A 19,695-nucleotide genomic window follows, 5' to 3' on the forward strand; every position below is an offset into this window, starting at 1 on the left:
AAGCTTCTTCGTCAAAGTTTACGTAACTAATGAATTAATTCCTATTTTATTTTTATCATGTTAACTAAATACTACACGTGGACCCAATAAATCAAGGGAAAGAGTGGTAATTTGATATCAACATTTTCGAAGCTAGAGAGGAGAGGACTAAAATAAATATTGTTTATTTGGTTTATAATTATTTTTTAAATCGCTTATTTTCTATTTCTAATTTGTCTAATTTTAATATTTTATTTTCAACATAAGGTACATTTAATCCAGTGTCTTTGTTGAAGTTATGATTATTTTCTATCAGATAATTTGCGAATTCAGAAAAATTATTATTATTTAAGCATCTTAAGTGTTCTTTTACTCTAATATAATTGTTTCTTTTAGTGTTTCCAATCTTGTTTGCTTTGAAACCAGTCGGTGGAAAAAAACAATATAAAGTTAGTGGTTAAAAACAAAATGGTTTTATTTATTAATTTATTTTATTTATTTAATAAATAAAACCATTAAGCTGCTCTTTTAAAAAAAATGTTTAAAAATCTCAGCAAGCTCCAAAGAAGAAAATCTGGAAAGCCCAGGTTGCGGAGAAATATTTATGGAACCATTGATTCAGTGCAAAATATGCCAGGAATGGTGGCACGAAAGGTGGACTGGTTATTTGGGATCTGGATATTATATTTGTGATTTTTGTCTTTGATTATCGCACCATATACTGTTTGCGCACTGGTGTACTCACTCTAGCGCACTCTTGGGCTGCAGTGTGTGTATGAGTGCCTTCACTGACTTTTTAAAAATTTATCATGTATTGTAATAGGTAAGAGTTAGACTACTCTCATTTTGTTTTGTAACAGCTAGATAGCGAAGAGTTGAAATAAACTTCTTTTTCTTTTTCTAAAATGTTAAGTTTTATTTGCATTAATTCGAAAACCTAAAGCCGCGTACTCTTGTACAACCCTACCGAATGTTTTTTTGCGTTAAAACAAAGTGAACTTTATATTTTTATTTACCTTTAAATGCATTTTTAAGACGATAGTAGACTTAGGTGTTTTATTCACGTATGTATCTAATTACGATAATTTCTGCATTCTGACTTCAAGAAGGCGAAAAGTTGACTCCTCTAAGGTATACACATATTTATCGTATCGTTAATAGAAAAATGTACATTTTCATACATAAAAAAGTAATTAGATAGTTTTTTAAGTCTCCTGTATTTTTTACATAATTCGAGACTTTTTGACTTCCGTTGACTTTGGTTTCTAAAAAAAAAAAAAAACTGTATTCTTCATCAGCCTGGACACAAAAAAATTGTGCGGTTACAATTTTTATTATTCGTCTCGAACAATAAGCACCGATAACTTGCATTTAGTCGGAGAAAATTCCTTTCGGTAATTTATGAAAAAATATTGTAATAATTTATTATGACATTATTTTAATGTTATTCAAAGAGCGGCGCTGCATAACAGTAGTTAGGCAAATGCTACACAACGTGATGTGCATAGCGGCTTTGTTCAATATATAATATTGTAGAGGAATACAATAAATAACGGTAGAAAATACTTTTTTCTTTCAATTCTCAATTAACGGTTTATCAGAGATTCAAATCACGCTTCATTAAGCAGTATGCGGATTGCAAGTACTGCATTTCTAGACGTAGGTTGGTACTAACGTTTCAATCTTATTTTTCTATTATTTTCGGTATTCACTAGAAAAGGATTAATCAATATCATTAGTGCATAATTCAAAAAGGTCCACTGTACATCACGTTTTGATGAAATTATTATAATAAATAGTATTTCATACAAGCAATAAAATAAATATCCATTCCCTATACTGAATATGAAGCAAAAATCAGGAAAATAAAAATTTAACAATTAATCATGGACCCGAGTAGGCTGCAGCCGGATTTAGTAAAAATTAAAAAAAATATTTATAAAACACTTAAAAAAGTAATGAAACTTACATCTACCTAATTTTACTGTCTGTCTCGTTTTATTTTACCCTTTCTTTCTCTGATTTTTAATAAATAATAAAATTAAATGTTTATTTTCCTTTCGTTTGGTTTTTTGTGTACACGTTTTTGTTGGTGCATGTTATTTACATAGCTTTAATTTTTTATAAGGCTTTCAAGCCGTGGATCAAGCCAAATAGGTAAAACATTTGTGTCCTGTTTTTGAAATTTGTTTTACAAGTCATATGAATTTATCAACAATATTTTGAGTTTGTCCAAATTTTTTTAGACAAAGACTGGATTCAACTCCTCGGGGAGCTGTTCATATTAACACATTATAACAGAGATGAAGAACATTTAAGAAAAGGTAATATGGATGTCTAGACATCTACAGGGCTTATGACCTGTCAATGGCTGGTTTAAGTGGCCACTTTACACACTGTGTAACATTCACCATTCTGCCAATATTCGAACATCTATATTCCTTCAATTCTTTCATCTGTTGATGTTTGTGAAGTTAAAGAGCTGAAACCTTTATTTATGCGGGTGAGATTCATCTAATTGAATTATTTCACCTACATGCTAGGCAACGCCTGAAAATTTTATTTTTTTTAATTTCTAAACTTCTTTATGGACTAGGTGGATTTATCTGATAAATCCACGGTTTGTTTGGTTTTCTGTGTACACGTTTTTGTTTATGCATGTTATTTACATAGCTTTAATTTCTTATAAGGGTTTCAAGCCGTGGATCAAGCCAAATAGGTTAAAATTTGTATCCTGTTTTTGAAATTTGTTTTACAAGTCATGTGAATTTGTTATGTTTTCTTATTTTAGTGTATATTACTTATTATGTTTAAGATAATAATTAGGTAAATTAGATTTATTACGTTTATATTTTCTTATCATATTGACTATGTTAAATAACTAATTTAAGGCATGTTTCACTTATTAATGTTTCCAAATGTAAAGGGAACATTATTCTGTATAAAAAAATAATACAAATATTGTAAAAGTATAAATAAATAAATTTTAAAAATATGTAAAAAAATAAAATTAAAATATTTATACTAACCACCAACCAACAAAGTAAGTGTATAATGTCTACTTGATATTTACACGCTTATTTCTTACCCAAAGTAACAGTAACCAAGTCTCTGAAAAACACATTCTGAAATAATCTGACTTTAAGGTTTGCGAAGAGCTGTCTGAATTAAATTATTTGAAGTAGATAATGAATACCATATTTTCAAAGAGGTAAACCATCTTACTTCAATGTTTTATTATTTGGAATTATATTTGATTTAATCTCAAAATTAAAAGTTTCGGGGAATTAAAAAAAAAAATTCAGTTGAATGATTTTTGCTTTGGGCTAGCGATATATGAATCATTTAAATGTCATCTAAGCAAACAAGCGTATGTTAAAAACATGAGGTTTTTATAAAAGCTGACTAAAGACGTATCAATTAAACTTATCATTATTTTAAACCCTTTTTTATGTATTTAGGATAATAAGAATTAATTGTGAATCGTCAGATAATAAGACGTGTCATGTCCAGAATTAACACTTATAATCATTCTGATAATACTTTTGTTTTCAACATAACAAACATGATAGTAATTATTGATTTGTTTTTCGCCTTTTTTTAAAAAAAATATCGAATTGTTTATTCCGTGGAAGAAAAGATGTTTATTTTCGATTTATAAGAGACGATTTCTTAAAGCTTGAAATGGCTGCAAATGACATGGGTCTTAAAATTAGAACATCTAAGTCTAAATATATGTTTGCGATAAAGTTACAAATAAACTATGTACAACAGGCAATTGAGAATATTTCAAGGAATTGGCATTGACAATAGACAATGTCAATTTCTTGAAATATTTAGGTACTGAAATGACTAATGATAACAATCATAGTACCGAGATTAGAGCACGGCTATCGGCAGCAAACAGATGTTATTATGGCTTGCTTAAACATCTGGGATCCAAATTGCTCACTAGGAAAACCAAGACCATTATTTACAAAACTCTCCCCAGACCGGTCATTACATATGGTGCAGGATGCTGGGTTATGACTAAAAGAGATGAAAATATGGTATTAGTATTCGAAAGAAAAATATTAAGGAAGATATTTGGTGCTGTCAACCAAAACGGAATGTGGAGGAGACGGTTTAATCATGAATTAGAGGCACTGTATGGCGAACCCAACATTGCACAATTCATCAAAATAAGAAGTTTACAATGGTTGGGACATGTGCACAGAATCGCACCCAAAAAAGATTATTTATACCACTCCGGAAGGCAGACGAAGCAGAGGCAGACCAAAATTAAGATGGCTGGATAATGTGGAAAGTGACATAAGAGCGATTGGCCTGACGAACTGGAGAAGAGCCGCGGGGTGCAGGGACGAATGGAGACAAATTCTGGAGGAGGCCAGGGCCCACAACGGGCTGTAGCGCCACTGATGATGATGTTGAATCATATGTTAGTGACAACGATGCTTAAATTTTCATACAAATACACATTTTCGACCAGAAAATTCTATTTTCATTAGACTATTGAAAATAGCTCGCATTGTAATCGGGGCCCACGTTTCAATTTTTGTTTTCTAATAAAATAGTACGATATTATGTACTTTTCACTTTTTTAGTCAATTAAGCATAGTTGCAATAAATTATTCACCTGGCAATGTACTGAATTAAATACTTAAAAAAAGCAATTATTTGAATACACATATTTTGAAAAATTTTGGACTTGCTTCCGATTCCTAAAATGTTTCTCACAAGAAAGAACGTGAGATTGTTACTAAAAGTTTGGTGTTTTAATAAACTATGAATGGTGTTTTGTGAATTCAGTGCACGCTTGACACTTGCTTTCAAAAGGTTTCTAGTACGTCTACATAGAGAGATACTTGGAGAGATGTGTGATGTTCACAAGTCACTTTCCTATGTGTCATTTACGGAAATACACTTAGCTGCATAACGCAATCAAGGTGCAGGTTAACATGTACGTATTCTGTATTTATTATAGGAAACAACATGATACAGATATTATGCGTAATAGAGAATATAACAAACAGTACTTGTATAGAGTTAATGAACCATACACCAGACGCCATTTCATTCCTCCTCCCCAGGGCATGCATCGAAAAAAGTTTTCAATTATGTCAGGTAAAATGAGTCCAACAAGAAAAGACATTATCATCAACAATAATAATAACATTCACATCCTATCACTTAAAAAAAAAATATTTTTTTTTCATAAATTTCATAAAAAGTACATGTTTTTGTAAAATTCTAAATATATCTACTTTTACACATCTAGTAAATGTTATCACTGTAACTCTCCAAAAAAAAAGACTAACTCTTGTGCTTGGAGAGTGACTTACACTGTTTTAGTTGTTTATTTATAAGAGTTTAAATAATTTCAAACACGAGTACATGAAAAAGAAAAAGAAAAACATAGGATATATAAAGAAAAAACCTACTACTTCCTGATATTTTGAATAATCTTCGCTTGTTTATCTGAGAGAGCTCTTCCAACCTTTATCACAACATAAGCTAGCTCAATTATAATAATAAAAATACGTACATAGTTTTATTCCATTTCTAAATGTTTACCAGTGACCGAGTTTCGTCTCGACCGACATCGTCAGACTGGTGGGAGACTAAACAAATTTCTATGTTATATACAAGTGCAAGCAGGGGTTATAAATCATGATTTAATACTTGGGTTAGTTACTTATATTTTGTTTTTTTCAAACCTGAAATATAAAGCTTTTATAAAAGCTATTCAAGATCAAATATAAAAAAAGTCAATGTCGCATTTTTCGCTCATCCGTCGTTGTTCTACGATCACGACGCTATAGCTACACAGATGAAAGGTCTAATTCGAGTAATAAACTCATATGTAAGCTCGTATGCGAGAAACATGGGCAGCGTTATTTTATATTGACAAATCTAGTAATAATTCACCTATTCAAGGAACACATGAACTTAATATTGAATTTAGCCCTATTATTTGGTTTTTTAAAACCAAATTAAAAAAAAAAATTAATGCAAGAATAATTTATGGGGTCATTTAGGCATTTTGTGTTCGAGTATCATTATTGTTTTTTTATCTGTAATATATTTTAATATTTTAATTTAAGTCTTTGTTTATTTTGTAAAGTATTAAATGACTTTGCAGTTTACAAAATATATACGAACCCACGTATGTATTTATTCAAAAAATTGGGAATACCCGCTAAGGGGGTTTTAAATATATAAATTAAATAAAACAAGAATTTTAACACCAAAGTTCTTTTTAGCAGATAATCAAATGTCATTGAAAATTACCGTCTTTGTATTTCGTTGGTTATTTTAATCCCTATTTTTATGACAATTTTTTCAGGTATTATTCTACGTTGATTTTACAAGAAAAAAAATATATCTGTAAATTAAAAGCTTATGAAACCATGTTTGTTTATTTTAAAACAGAAACAGCCATAAAATATAATTCTCTTAACGATTTTTTATTTTAAAAAACTCGGTTAAAGACAGGGGTATTACAACATTTTTAATGTCGTATTAACGATTTGATCTTTCAAATACTCGTTGCGCGTTATTGCGTCATGCATTGTTATAAAATCACTCTACAAAGAGATCATCTTTTGTGTCTTTAATATATAGAATTTCAAAAGTCTGATATTTTCACATTAACGGTTCGTTGTTAAAATAAAACGTGAATGTCCAGATGTCACAGCGATAACAATAACAAGTATTGAAGACGTAAATTTATGAAGTCATATTATGCACTCTATATTTACTTTCAAAATATGGTTTATGTATTGTACAATTTGAATTATTGCATATAATTGAAAACATTCGTATCAATACTGAACTTTTATAAAGATGGTGCATTTTACTATTGATATTATAATCATTAAAATGAATTTTAAGGTCTTTAAAAAGTTTTGTTATAATTTCGGCGAAAAGATCATGTCCAATCAATAAAATCCCAGACAGAGAAAGATTCACCTCTATCTTTTCTTCAACCTTCTGTATTACCTTCTAGATCCGAAGGCTACCAGATTACAGTGAGCTCCTTTTGATAGCTTTTCTTGTTCAATTTTTCCTTGTATGTGGGAACCGCAAAGGAGACTTTTTTGTGGTTTAGAGGGGGCTTTTCAATGTTTTTTTTCTTATTCAGAGTTTATACGAGCGCAATAAAAAGACAGAAAAAAATTGTCTTGTCCCAGTTCCATGAATAGCTTTGACCACGCAAAACAAGGCAATGAGACAATATGACAATTCGACTGTAGTTCAAACGCGGGACCCTGCAAAAATAGATACACGACAAGACGCGTAGTGTCGGGGGTAAGCGATTATCCTGCGGCCTAGCCTGCCCGTCTATCTCCGGGACAATGCCTTAGTTCATTGTCTTACCCTCTAAATTACTGTTCACACGAGTTTCCAGAAGATTGTTCCAGAGAGGCAGTAGCAAAACGCTCTGTGAGGAGAGGAGAGAAAAGGGAACACTTTGGTATTGAGCTGCGCCCTTCCGAGAAGATTTAGCGAACTATGTGGTATTATGCGAGGCGTAACTCTCAATCAATGGCAGAATAGATGGTACATGGCATGTACGGGGAAATGGACGTGATCTTTTTTACCTTCCATCAGACACATGTTATGTAGTAAGATCTTGGTGCTTGCCATCATACCGCACAAATAGTTTCGGGACATTGGGAATTTAGAGACAAGCTTATACATTTGGATTTGCCCCTGTCTGGAGCTGTGCTTGTAGAGATAACCATCAATCGGCCGAAAACATCCTGTGGCACGGTGTGTTATTGAATGATATTATTGATGCCAGAGATAAAATGCTGAATGGTTTGACGGGGTCACGCGACTAGCGTGGAATGTGGATCTGATGGCCAACAGTTCGAATTTTGCACTCTTCTGTCGGTTTGTCCGGACTTGAGTATCGTGTTGGGAGCTCCTCAGATGCGCGGACGCCTAGGTGGGTTAAATGTGATAGGATAGGCAACCGTTCCCGTGGGATGCTATTTATATTCCTACGTATTTTAGCAGAGAAATAATGTAAAATAGCTGTGTAGGAAATAAATATTATAGATTATTGCTTGAATAAAATATATGAGCATTTTTTGAAAATTACTGCTCTTTAAAATATGTAAAATTGTGTTTGGAATATTGATGTGTTAGTCAAAACATGTATATGTATATATGTTTTTAGTAGTTGTCAAACCTAATAACTAGTGAGGGCTATTATGTATCCGCATTCCTCAGTATACTATGAACGGTAGCAACTTTATTAGTAGTCAGTTTAAAAGTTGTTTTATAAAGTCCGGTAATCTTTGCCATATCAGTGACCAATGCATTTTCTGTAAAAACACGTGACGCTGAGATTTAAATTATTACTAATTACGTAATTATTTTAAGACTTATATATTTCCAAATACTAAACAGTTCAGAATGTATAAAACGGAGGACATTTTTTAGAGAATTCTTATCGGATTGTATTACCGGAACGTAAGAACGGGATGCCTTACTATACAAATAATAAAGCAGACAATACCAAACATCATTATTCGCACACTCGAATTTTTACGTTTTGGGCGAATTGATCAACCCATTAAACTTCAATCAGTGAAGAATTCACTCCCGTTTTTTCCACAATCCGATGAAGTGCATATTATAAAATAAAATAAAATAAAGTTCTTCCGATTGGTTTGTTTACGGTTAGTAAACAGGATATCTTTCACAGCTCTCATATCATTGGTTGGTTCATATGAACCAGTGACGTTGTTCAAAGTAGTGCGTTTTCATTAAAATATTTTTGTACATTTTCAAGAAACTTTGCCGTACAATTTAATGCTCTAATTTTTATCGCGAACAAGAAAACATTTTTTGTATCCAATTTCCCGTAGGGCTGAAGTTTCTCATTACAAAGTTTATAGGATACAAAATTAGACTTAACTCTAATGGACCAGTGAAGTTTCCATATTATATTAAATGCTAAGGTTATAAATTTACTATTTTTATTTTTTGAAGCACAATAATATTGTAAGGGGAAAAAATATATATGAAAGTAGATTAAAAATTAAAATCAAAGTAAAAGTTATATTAGCAGTTTCTTGTTAGCATCGACATAAATGGAAATAATATCAAAATGAAAAAAAACTTACTTAAAGTAATTGAAAATTAAGAATTAAAATAATAAAAAATAAAAAAACAAGCTCAAATGTAAAATTAAAAACATTTTCACAAAGGAAAAATACGTATGCATATATATTTTAAAGGATTCGAAAAATAACAGATAAGAAGCAACTATAAATAAAGGACAGTAAATTTTAATTCATTCTAAAAACATCTTCACAAAACTTTGTACGATTTGTGGAAACATATTATAATGCCCATGCAATATATCTGATGTTAACTATAAACATGTGTGTATACTGTTGGTTTCCCAAAGAAATAAAAATTAGAAAAACGATTTTTTTTAAAAATAAAAATCGTTTTCAAGCTGTCCCAAATAAAGATCACAAAACTTAAACGAACAAAAAAAGGTTGGACTTGATAAAAAAGTCGTGGTCTAGTGTTTGGCGAGAGATTCACTATTAAAGGTAAATAAACAAACACAGCACAACAAAAACAAAGAAACTATCTCGCTTTTTCCCCGAAGGCAGAAAGAGCAGTATTAAATTTGCATGCCGACCTCGTTTCCTTTACATACACCCTTTCATGCATGCAAGCCGATTATTCAAACATTTGACATGTCCATTTTAAAGTATTCGTTGGATTGTTTTATTAATTTATTAATCCTTTGATTATTTAGATACGTTATTTTTTGTTTATGTTTCTAGTTATTAAAAAAAAAAGTTATTATTGCTTTCTTTTAAAACTATTCCCGTTATGATTTATTTTATCTTCTTTCTCTCTCTTTCTTTCAATTTTCTGTCTCTTTCATACAATATTTTATTATATAAATAGCAACGCGTGTAATTATAAGTTAGTTAAATTCCTGACGATGAGGTAGTAACCTCGAAACCGGTCGAAGTGTAATAAAAAAAATTAAAGTGGTTTATACAAATGTATAAACAAATAAGTGTACTATGATATTTATCTATTTATTTTTAATCCAATCCAATATTGTCTTCCTCGTCTTCTTCATCTTTTCGTCCTTGTCTTCCTAGTTATCTGCATTTTATTACAAATCACTACAGGGGTTTTTATTAAAATGATCACACGTATTGTTTGATCTTATACATCATCAATTATTTAAGAACATGTAACACTCGAGTACGTCAAATCTTGTAACACAACCTTCGCATATTTTATAACAAAATGACTGTACAATTGTACCTACATGCCTTTATGCAACACCATGTCAGGTACATTTGCCAAAAGACTCACCCACTACTTAAGTGTTTTGTAATGGATTATATTATTGTACCCACCCACGCAAATTACGGTAATTTAATAAGATATCGAAGATGCGATTAGTAAACGATTATTTTTCAATACAAAAAACTTTTTTCCCTTATATATATATTTAAAAAAAAAAAAATATTTGCGTTCTTATGATTTACCCAAATATTTCATTTTGAAGGCCATTTTCAACGAGTAGTAAATAACTCACTATTAGAAATACGAAGTATTTCCTGACGATGAGGTAGTAACAACATCGCTTAGTAATTAATAATTAATAGTAAATCAGTCCAACATCACTTGCTTCGAAAAGAGGCGTGGATGCTTGGACTAGAGAGAGGTAATTATTCTTATGCTGATAAAGAGTCAATGATAAATATGTCCAGTCTACAAAAACATGCAACTAATATTTTATTTTATTTTATTGAAATAAACGGCACTTATTGCCTTTTACATATAAGTTGCATATAATAAAATACATACATGTAAGTGAAATAAGTAAAATATAGTATTTAAAAGAAATTATTACTGAACAGCTATTTATAAATTAAGGAGTAAAAAAAAAGAAACACGGTTTAATTGATTGGTTTAATATTGATTCCATATTCTGGGTGTTCACTAAACCCTGTCACATCCGAAACCACGATGATCAAAATGAGCAAGAAGACATATTCGCACATTAAAAAAAATTTTTAGAACAAATAAAATTAAAAAAAATAAAATATAAAAAAAGCAAATGGTTGCTTACTTCTGCAGGGGATAAACAAGGAAGGGGAGGGGGGAGTCTGATACACAACTGACCGCGCGGCCACGCCCCCCTCGCTTCTCCCCTGCAGAAGTAAGCAACAATTTGTTTTTTTCAATATTTTATTTTTAAAAAATTCTTTGTTTTAATATTTTTTTTTAATATGGTAATATGTCTTCTTGCACATACTGATCATTGTGGTTCCGGATGTGACAGGGTTTAAAGAACACCCTGTATATGTTCGGCATACTAAATGGTAAAATCGATGTTCCATCATTACTGGGACAAGTAAAATTCCATAATCCGACTCGTAGGTTGAGAAACAATGAAGTACTGTTCATCGATCAGCATAGAACAAACTATGGCATTAATTTTCCAATTACGCGTCTTTGTCGTATCGTTAACTCAAGACAAGATCTGGACTTTTTTGGTTTGAGTTTACAACGATCAAAGCAAACACTAAATAAATAGTCCAGATCTTGTCTTGATGTCCCTTATGTTTGTCAATGCTTTTGTTTTTTTTTAAATTGTTTTTAACTATTCTTTTATTGTTATATTTAAAACCTATAAACTGTATACATGGACAATGTCCGTTAATAAATAAATAATAAAATAAAAAAATAAGTAATCTTAAATCTGGTTGACGAATAACTTAATTGACGGTGATTTTCAAAAACGTAAAAACAAAAGAGCAAAAATTTCTAACTTTTCACAATTCAAATTTGTTGCAACAGAGAAGGAAAAACATTTTTAAAAAGAGAATATGGAAGTTTAAGGATTTACAGGGCTTATGACCTGTCATTGGTTGGTTTAAGTGGCCACTTTATACGCTGTGTAACATTCACCATTCTGGCTATGTTTAAACATCCACATTTCTTCAACTCTTTCATCTGTTGACTTTTGTGAAGTAAAAGAGCTGATACCTTTATCATGTGGGTGAGATTCATCCGGCTGAACCAATTCACCTACCAGGCAACTCCTGAAAACAATTTCCAATTTATATACTTCTTCTTTTATCAGTTAGTTGATTCGACAGTGTTTTTTTTCAAAAGTCAACATGTGAAAGAGTTGAGGAAATGTGGTTGTTTATACATAGGCAGAATGGTGAATATTACGCAGTGTGTAAAGTGGCCACTTAAACCAGCCAATAACAGGTCATAAGCCCTGTAAATGCCTAGACATCCATATTCTCTTCTCAAAAATGTTTTTCCTCTCTGTTGCAATAAATTTAGATGTAAATAACTCCCTAAGGAGGAAATCCACTTATTAGATACTTTAAAAATGTTTTTTTTTTTAAAACGTGATATTTCCTCCAAGTATATGTATCTATACTCTAAGGATATTTCCCTATTACCCAAGGGCCCGTTGTATTGCTGTAATCTGTCGCTAATTTCGTGGACAATAATCATGGAATGTTTTTTCTCTGAATGGACGACTAAATTATGTTATTACTCTAAGCAAAATACATAATAAAATTTAATACATATCAAAAAATATAATACAGATAAGTACTCGTAATTCAATAAAACATAGCGTATCAAAGTTAAGATCACATAATCTATTATGTTAGTAATTCTTTAAAAAATTCATAATTCAATTTAGTTATTAGTTTTGATAGTAAATAAGGCGGCCTCCGTAATGTAGTAGTTATGACACTCGACTCACACCCGAACGGTTCTAGGTTCGATTCCCGATGAGAACACAAAAATTAGATGTGATTTTTCTCAAGCCTGTTCCGTACTGTGTAATTCACCACTGTAATTGCTTTTTGCTTTTTTTTTTTAATTCAATATAATAATAATACTAACACATTTATATGGTACAATGCATAACTTAATAATTATCAAATTTTATGTTTCAATCAGCAATAGTCAAAATAAATATTTACAAATTATTAAGTATCAAAAATTATATACGAGTATAAGGATAATAATGAAAACAGCATCCATACTGTAATAAATGTATGCGTAGATGAATCTTACAGTGGTCTTTTCCCTTTAAAAAATCCAGTTAAAATAACTTCAATTATAAACATTTTTTAAATCTTTTTTGAAAGAAGAGTTTTCGAAAAAAAATTGAAGGATTTTTTTTAACGTTCCATGAGAAATGTTCCTCAGAAGTTTTGCGGTCTGGCCTTGAAACGCCGTGTATACAAAACGTTCATGTTATATTTTTGTAAAGAAATTTATAAGTTAAAATATGTTTCCTACACATTTTTTTATTAATGGTATGACTACACGGCTTTATCTGGAAATAGTTAGTAGAAACGTAACTTAGGATCTTTAAGTTGTAAGAGTTTAAAAAGTAAAAAGTAAAACGGTGAAGAAACTTGTTGTTTTATTAAAAGAAGAAGCAATTAAGTTAATATGGTACAGGAAGTCATCCAGTCATTCGCAATAAATCTACAGCCATAAACTTTAAATGAAACTAGTTTTTTGAGATTAAATGTTCCCTGCTTGATTAAGTGATAAAACATTGATTTCCCTTGTGGTGCATAGGGCACTCTATTGTTACGCTTAATATAGTATTTCTGTAATCTTTTATATGAAGGCAATGTGATGAAGCCTAGACTTCAAATATTACAATGATGTAAAAATGTATTGATGAGAAACTGTTCATTTGTATTGAAAATATTTGGAACAGAAGGGGAAAACTATTTTGAGAAGGATATATGGCCATTTACAAGGCGTATGCCCTGTCATTGGCTGGTTCAAGTGGCCACTTTAAACACTGGGCAAGCATCTAAACATACTTAAAACATTGTCGATTTATAATTTATCGGGACAAAAATTATATGTCATTTTAGATTTTTTTTTTGTAAAATAATACTTTTATATACATATGCATTTTAAAAAAATGCAAATGATTTAATAAATTTTTGAAAAAAGGTTTATATCAATTTTAAATAAATATTTGCGTTCTTATGATTTACGCAGCTAATTAAATTTTAGTAGGCATTTCATGCGAGTTTCTAATACCTCACTATTAGAAAATGGGAATCAAGTTGTGGTAGAGTAAGTTCGGCCCTCGGACCTTTGATCTGTTTGTCCGCTACACTAGCCACGGGACAACAAACCAATATCTTTTACTTAAACCAATATCCACTATCCAATATCCCAATATCCAATACTTAAACCAGCCAATGACAGGTCATAAGCCCTGTAAATGCCTAGACTTCCATATTCCCTTATTTAAGGTATTCTCCATCTCTGTTGTAATTTGTTAATCTTTATGACTCCCGAGGGGGTGAAATCCAGTCTTTTGTCTACGAACATTTGGACAAAATCAAATATTGTAATGAAACCAACTGGTCCAAGAAGTTTAAAAATTGAAAAATTGTTTTCAGGCGTTGCCTAGTATGTGAAATAATTCAGTCAGATGATTCTCTTCACAACAATAGAGGTTTCAGCTCTTTAACTTCACTAAAATCAACAAATGGAAGAATTGAAGAAATATGGATGTTCAAACATAGGCAAAATGGTGAATGTTACACAGTGTGTAAAGTGGCCACTTAAACCAGCCAATGACAGGTCATAAGCCCTGTAAATGCCTTGACTTCCATATTCCCTTATTTAAGGTATTCTCCATCTCTGTTGTAATTTGTTAATCTTAATGACTCCCGAGGGGGTGAAATCCAGTCTTTTGTCTACGAACATTTGGACAAACTCAAATATTGTAATGAAACCAATATCCGTTAATTCCTGTAATAGACTCAAAGAAACCGACCATAGTACATTGTGCGTGGATTATATTATATATGGATTATGTAAATGTCCAGTTTGTAAAGTTCGTAGAATGAGACAAACAACGGACAGTAGACAGTACTAACACAACAATGCATAACTGCGAAACACGAGACAAGAAAGGCACATTAATTCAATCCATTAAGTAAATAAAAAATACGTAAACAAAAATGTAATAAGAAACAAGTGAAAAGTGTGGTTTTTTTTTTAGTTATCTTTTATAAATATTGTCATGGTAAACCACGTTCTACAGCGTTCGTATTCACCAAAAGTTCGAAGTTACAATCCCCTTTACGACAAGCTGATTTTAATTTTTGTTTTTTACAATATCCATAAGAGGTAAAAAAGAGTATTAAAAAATAAATTATTATTACATAGCAATGAAATACATATTAATAGTAAAAAAATAATCCCACAAAGGCATGGCCTGTTCGTGGGTATACAAGAAAATGTTAATGAATTTTTGCTCCCATAATAAATAGACAGTTAAAAAAATTTTGTGTAACATAAGAAAGAGAAAATAAAATATTCTGTAAAAGATTTTATGGCATATTTTTTTTTGTAATTAAAAAAGGAAAAAAAATATTTAAAAAAAAACATTACTAATTATTTTATTACTGTCATCTACAACGTGACTACAAAATGAGGAAGTTCAGTGGTTTTTTATTTTTTATTATTTGTTTATAGACTATCAAAAACTAATGTTTTTTCAAATGTTTTAAAAAAAAAAATTATGTGTTTTATTATTATCGCTTTGATTTTTTGAAAGTTTGGAAGTTTAGATATTTTGAAATTACTCCGCCTGTGACGTGGCATTTAAAAACAGAACTCCGTACGTTTGAAAATACGCTACACATGGCTTTCCGGAATCCGGAAATATATCAAAACCTATAATTGATTGACTATTCTAAACAGCTGTTAACAAGAACTTGTGACGTTTTAAAGTAGTTTATTTTTATTTAAACGTATTTTTATTCTTTTTTTCATTCATTTTCGAGATGCTTCGTCGTATAATAAATTATTTACTTTTTTTTTACCATGTGTAAGAAAACATTATTTTATATCTAATTTCCCGGAACACATAACTTCCTGAGATATTCGGATAAATAATGAAAATGTTAATATTTCTCTTCACACTGGTGAATGTTTACATTGAGCATGTTCAAATAAATGCAACTTTTCTAATAATAATACTTTTGAGTAACATAAGAAAGAAAGATTATATGGTCTTTTTTTTATAGTAATTGAAAAAATATTTTTTTTTTTTTTTTAAAAACACAAAATATTCCTTATTACTAAAGGGCAACAAAATAAATCATAGAAAAAAAGAGTTCATATTTTTAGTTTGAATCCAGGATAGTTCGTGTTTTTTAAAAGAAGGAACATTTTGAAAGTTTGTAATCAATGAAACTTCTATCAGTAAAAAAAGAAAGAAAAAAATTTGGGCCTGTAAAATATGCATGTCTCTGTGCGAGCCTCGTTTTACAATGTGGTATTTCTAACACACGATTCCTTCTTTGACTTGATCTATTTGAATTACTTGTAAATAAATTTTGGTTCTTAAATATATATTTTAAACATCGAAAACAATATATTTGTCTTAGGTCTAAAAGTTTAGCCTCGAAACAATTGGAAAGAGGGAAAAGTGCGATTTTGGTGAACCATTATTTTTAATATAAATTTTTTAACAGTTTCTAATGGTTTAATATGATTGTTGTAAGTTCCCCCACATCCAATTATTCCATAGGAAAGCGATGACTGTACAAGTGCATAATATACCATTTTAATCGTATTTAGCTGGGCGTAAGAAAAAAACAATAATACGCCTTTAATTTTTCATGTGATTTTAACCTAGTAGTAGGCTAAAAAAATTAATCCTAGTACCCATGTACTAAATAATCAGTCAAAATAACTTCAATGGATCCTTTCCATAGGTTTTTATTCAATGATTCGTTGTAAGCACGTGATCACCAAAACGATGGCAGGATGTGCGTGCGGTATGTCTAACTGTTTCATTCATTGCAATGTCCAAAAAGGCTTTTGGTGTTATGATAGTATCAACTGTAACACGAAGCATATGATGCAGTAGCTGAAAAGTAAAGGGATTGTTCATGGTGACCATGAATAAACATTTTCATTTTACGAAAGATAAAAATATCTTATTTTTACTACAAATTGTATTGTAGAGAGAGCTCAATTACAGAGTAACAAACCATCCCACGCTAGCCTTGTTGATTCATTTCCATATTTCATATTTTTTATTTACTATAAGGTCAAGTGGGGCAAGATTAACTTTGGTGCAAAATTAACAATGGCTTATGTACAATATTTTGAGTTTGTCCAAATTTTTGTAGACAAGGACTGGATTCAACTCCCTGGGGAGCTGCTTATATTAACATTTTACAACAGATAATATTAACATATTACAACAGAGCTGCTTATATTAACATATTATCTGTTGTAATATGTTAATATAAGCAGCTCCTCAGGGAGTTGAATCCAGTCCTTGTCTACAAAAATTTGGACAAACTCAAAATATTGTTGATAAATTACCTGGTCCATGAAGAAGTATAGAAATTGAAAAAATAACATTTTCAGGCGTTGCCTAGTATGTAGGTGAAATAATTCAATTAGATGAATCTCACCTGCATAAATAAAGGTTTCAGCTCTTTAACTTCACAAACATCAACAGATGAAAGAATTGAAGGAATATAGATGTTCAAATATAGGCAGAATGGTGAATGTTACACAGTGTGTAAAGTGGCCACTTAAACCAGCCATTGACAGGTCATAAGCCCTGTAGATGCCTAGACTTCTATTTTACCTTTTCTTAAATGTTCTTCATCTCTGTTGTAATATGTTAATAAAAGCTTATGTATTCAAATATATCAAATTAAAGGCCTATTCGCTCAGTCGGTTACACAGAGAGATGCGTTGTTATTCCAGAAACGAAACAAACCATTGCGTTATAATTTTTATAAAAAATAAATCATTTTTGATAGCTTGTTTGACACTCTTGCCCTGAATTAAAACGAAAGTCCTTTTCCTTGCTTATTTGAATAACTGAACGTACAAATTGCATTGGCAATTACTCTAGTTGTTTGTATTAAAAAAAACAATATCTATATTATGACTATAATAGAAGTCAACCTGATATAATACTCTAGCAGCGGTTAACGGAGCAGTGACAAGAGGTCGGGCAGATTTTTAAGTAAGTATTAATAACACCGTTTGATGCAAAAATGTATCTAAATTCTGGGCATAGAGAGCGTTTAATTTGAATTTTTCAAAACAGTATGACACTCTTTTTTTTAAAAAAAAATTATTTAACTTTTGTACATAATGTTATTTGTGCATTGGCGGGCTTATTGCCAAATGGCAATTTCTTCCAACCAACCAATAAAATAAAAGTTTTATTTTTTATAATTCAAGTTACAGAACATATTCAATAGAAAAAAAAAAGATTAAAAAGCTAAAAGTATATAAAAATAGAAATAAACGTATTTGTTTATAAATTACCTTAAATCAAAACTATTACTCAATGGGAAAAAGGAAAAAGAGGAAAGAGGAAATAGGAAAGGAGGAGAGATTAAGGAAGAGAAAGGAGATGTTTTTTCAGACGTGATTTAAACAGAGATAATGTAGTAACATCTTTGATGGTGGGTGGGAGATGATTCCACAGTCGAGCTGCATGGACACTATATGAGTTAGAGAAGAAAGAGGAATTGTGGATGGGTATTAAGAGAGTGCCTTGAGAATTAGAACGAAGAGGTAAACCATGAACTGATAAGCGTTGAAGTTTTTCACGCAGGTATATAGGAGCGTTAGGACTATGAAGTTCATTGAACAGAAGTGAGAGGGAGTGTTAGTCTCTCCGCTGTCTAATTTTGAGCCATTTCAGTTGCCTACGATAATCAGAAATGTGGTCATATTTCCTAAGACCAAAAATGTACCTTATGCATGTATTCTGAAGTCGTTCAAGTTTATCGAGTTGCTCACAGCTTAAATCAGTCATGGAAACATCAACGTAATCTAGAATGGGTAGTAGTATGCTTGTACAGGGGTGCATTTAGTACTAATGGGTAAGAATTTTTGCAACCTTCTAAGTGAGTGTAGACTGAAACATATTTTGCGGCTTAATTCATTAGTATGAGCTCGCCAGCAGAGGTGTTCATCCATTTGTATTCCTAGATTTTTTACGGATTTCATGTATTGAATATTGGTACCATTGACAATAAGAGGATTAAGTGAAGGTATGTCTAGCTTACTAAGCAATCTTTGACTACCTCCTAGCAATCTTACCCCACCTGGCCTAATTATCAAAATCTGAACTAAATATATTTTTTTATTTGCCTCTTTCACTAAGCAAACCTGTATCGAAAAGGACCAATTTACCCTTATTACTTATTACATTATATTTTAGTTCGTTTAATTTTTAAAACACTTATTCTCTTATTCCTACACCTAGTGACTCAAATTTAATATTGCTTGCGCTTACTTAATAGCTTTAATTCTAGATTTTCTTTATTTAAATTTCAATTTGTATTCTTGTTTTATCTTATATTTATTTTTGAAACAGAAACAAATGACGAATATTCGTATTCCGAAGTTACTATTTCCAAGATTTTTATTCCTCAATCACACATACAAGCGATTTATGTTAATAAATTATAACTCATTTCTAAACTCGCTACTTTGCCAAAAGAATCCAGTCAGAACAAGGAGAAAGGTAATTGAAAATAGCATTGGCATCTTTGCCGGAGCATTTCTTCGTCGAGCAAACCTTGAGCTTGGTCACCCTCTTTTCAAAATTCGGGACGGTCACGTGGTCCGTCCTGACCGAGG

This window comes from Micrasema longulum, unplaced genomic scaffold, assembly GCF_059751315.1.
Source record: "Micrasema longulum isolate JH-2025_06_02 unplaced genomic scaffold, ASM5975131v1 h1tg000639l, whole genome shotgun sequence".
NCBI classification, from domain to species: Eukaryota; Metazoa; Arthropoda; class Insecta; order Trichoptera; family Brachycentridae; genus Micrasema; species Micrasema longulum.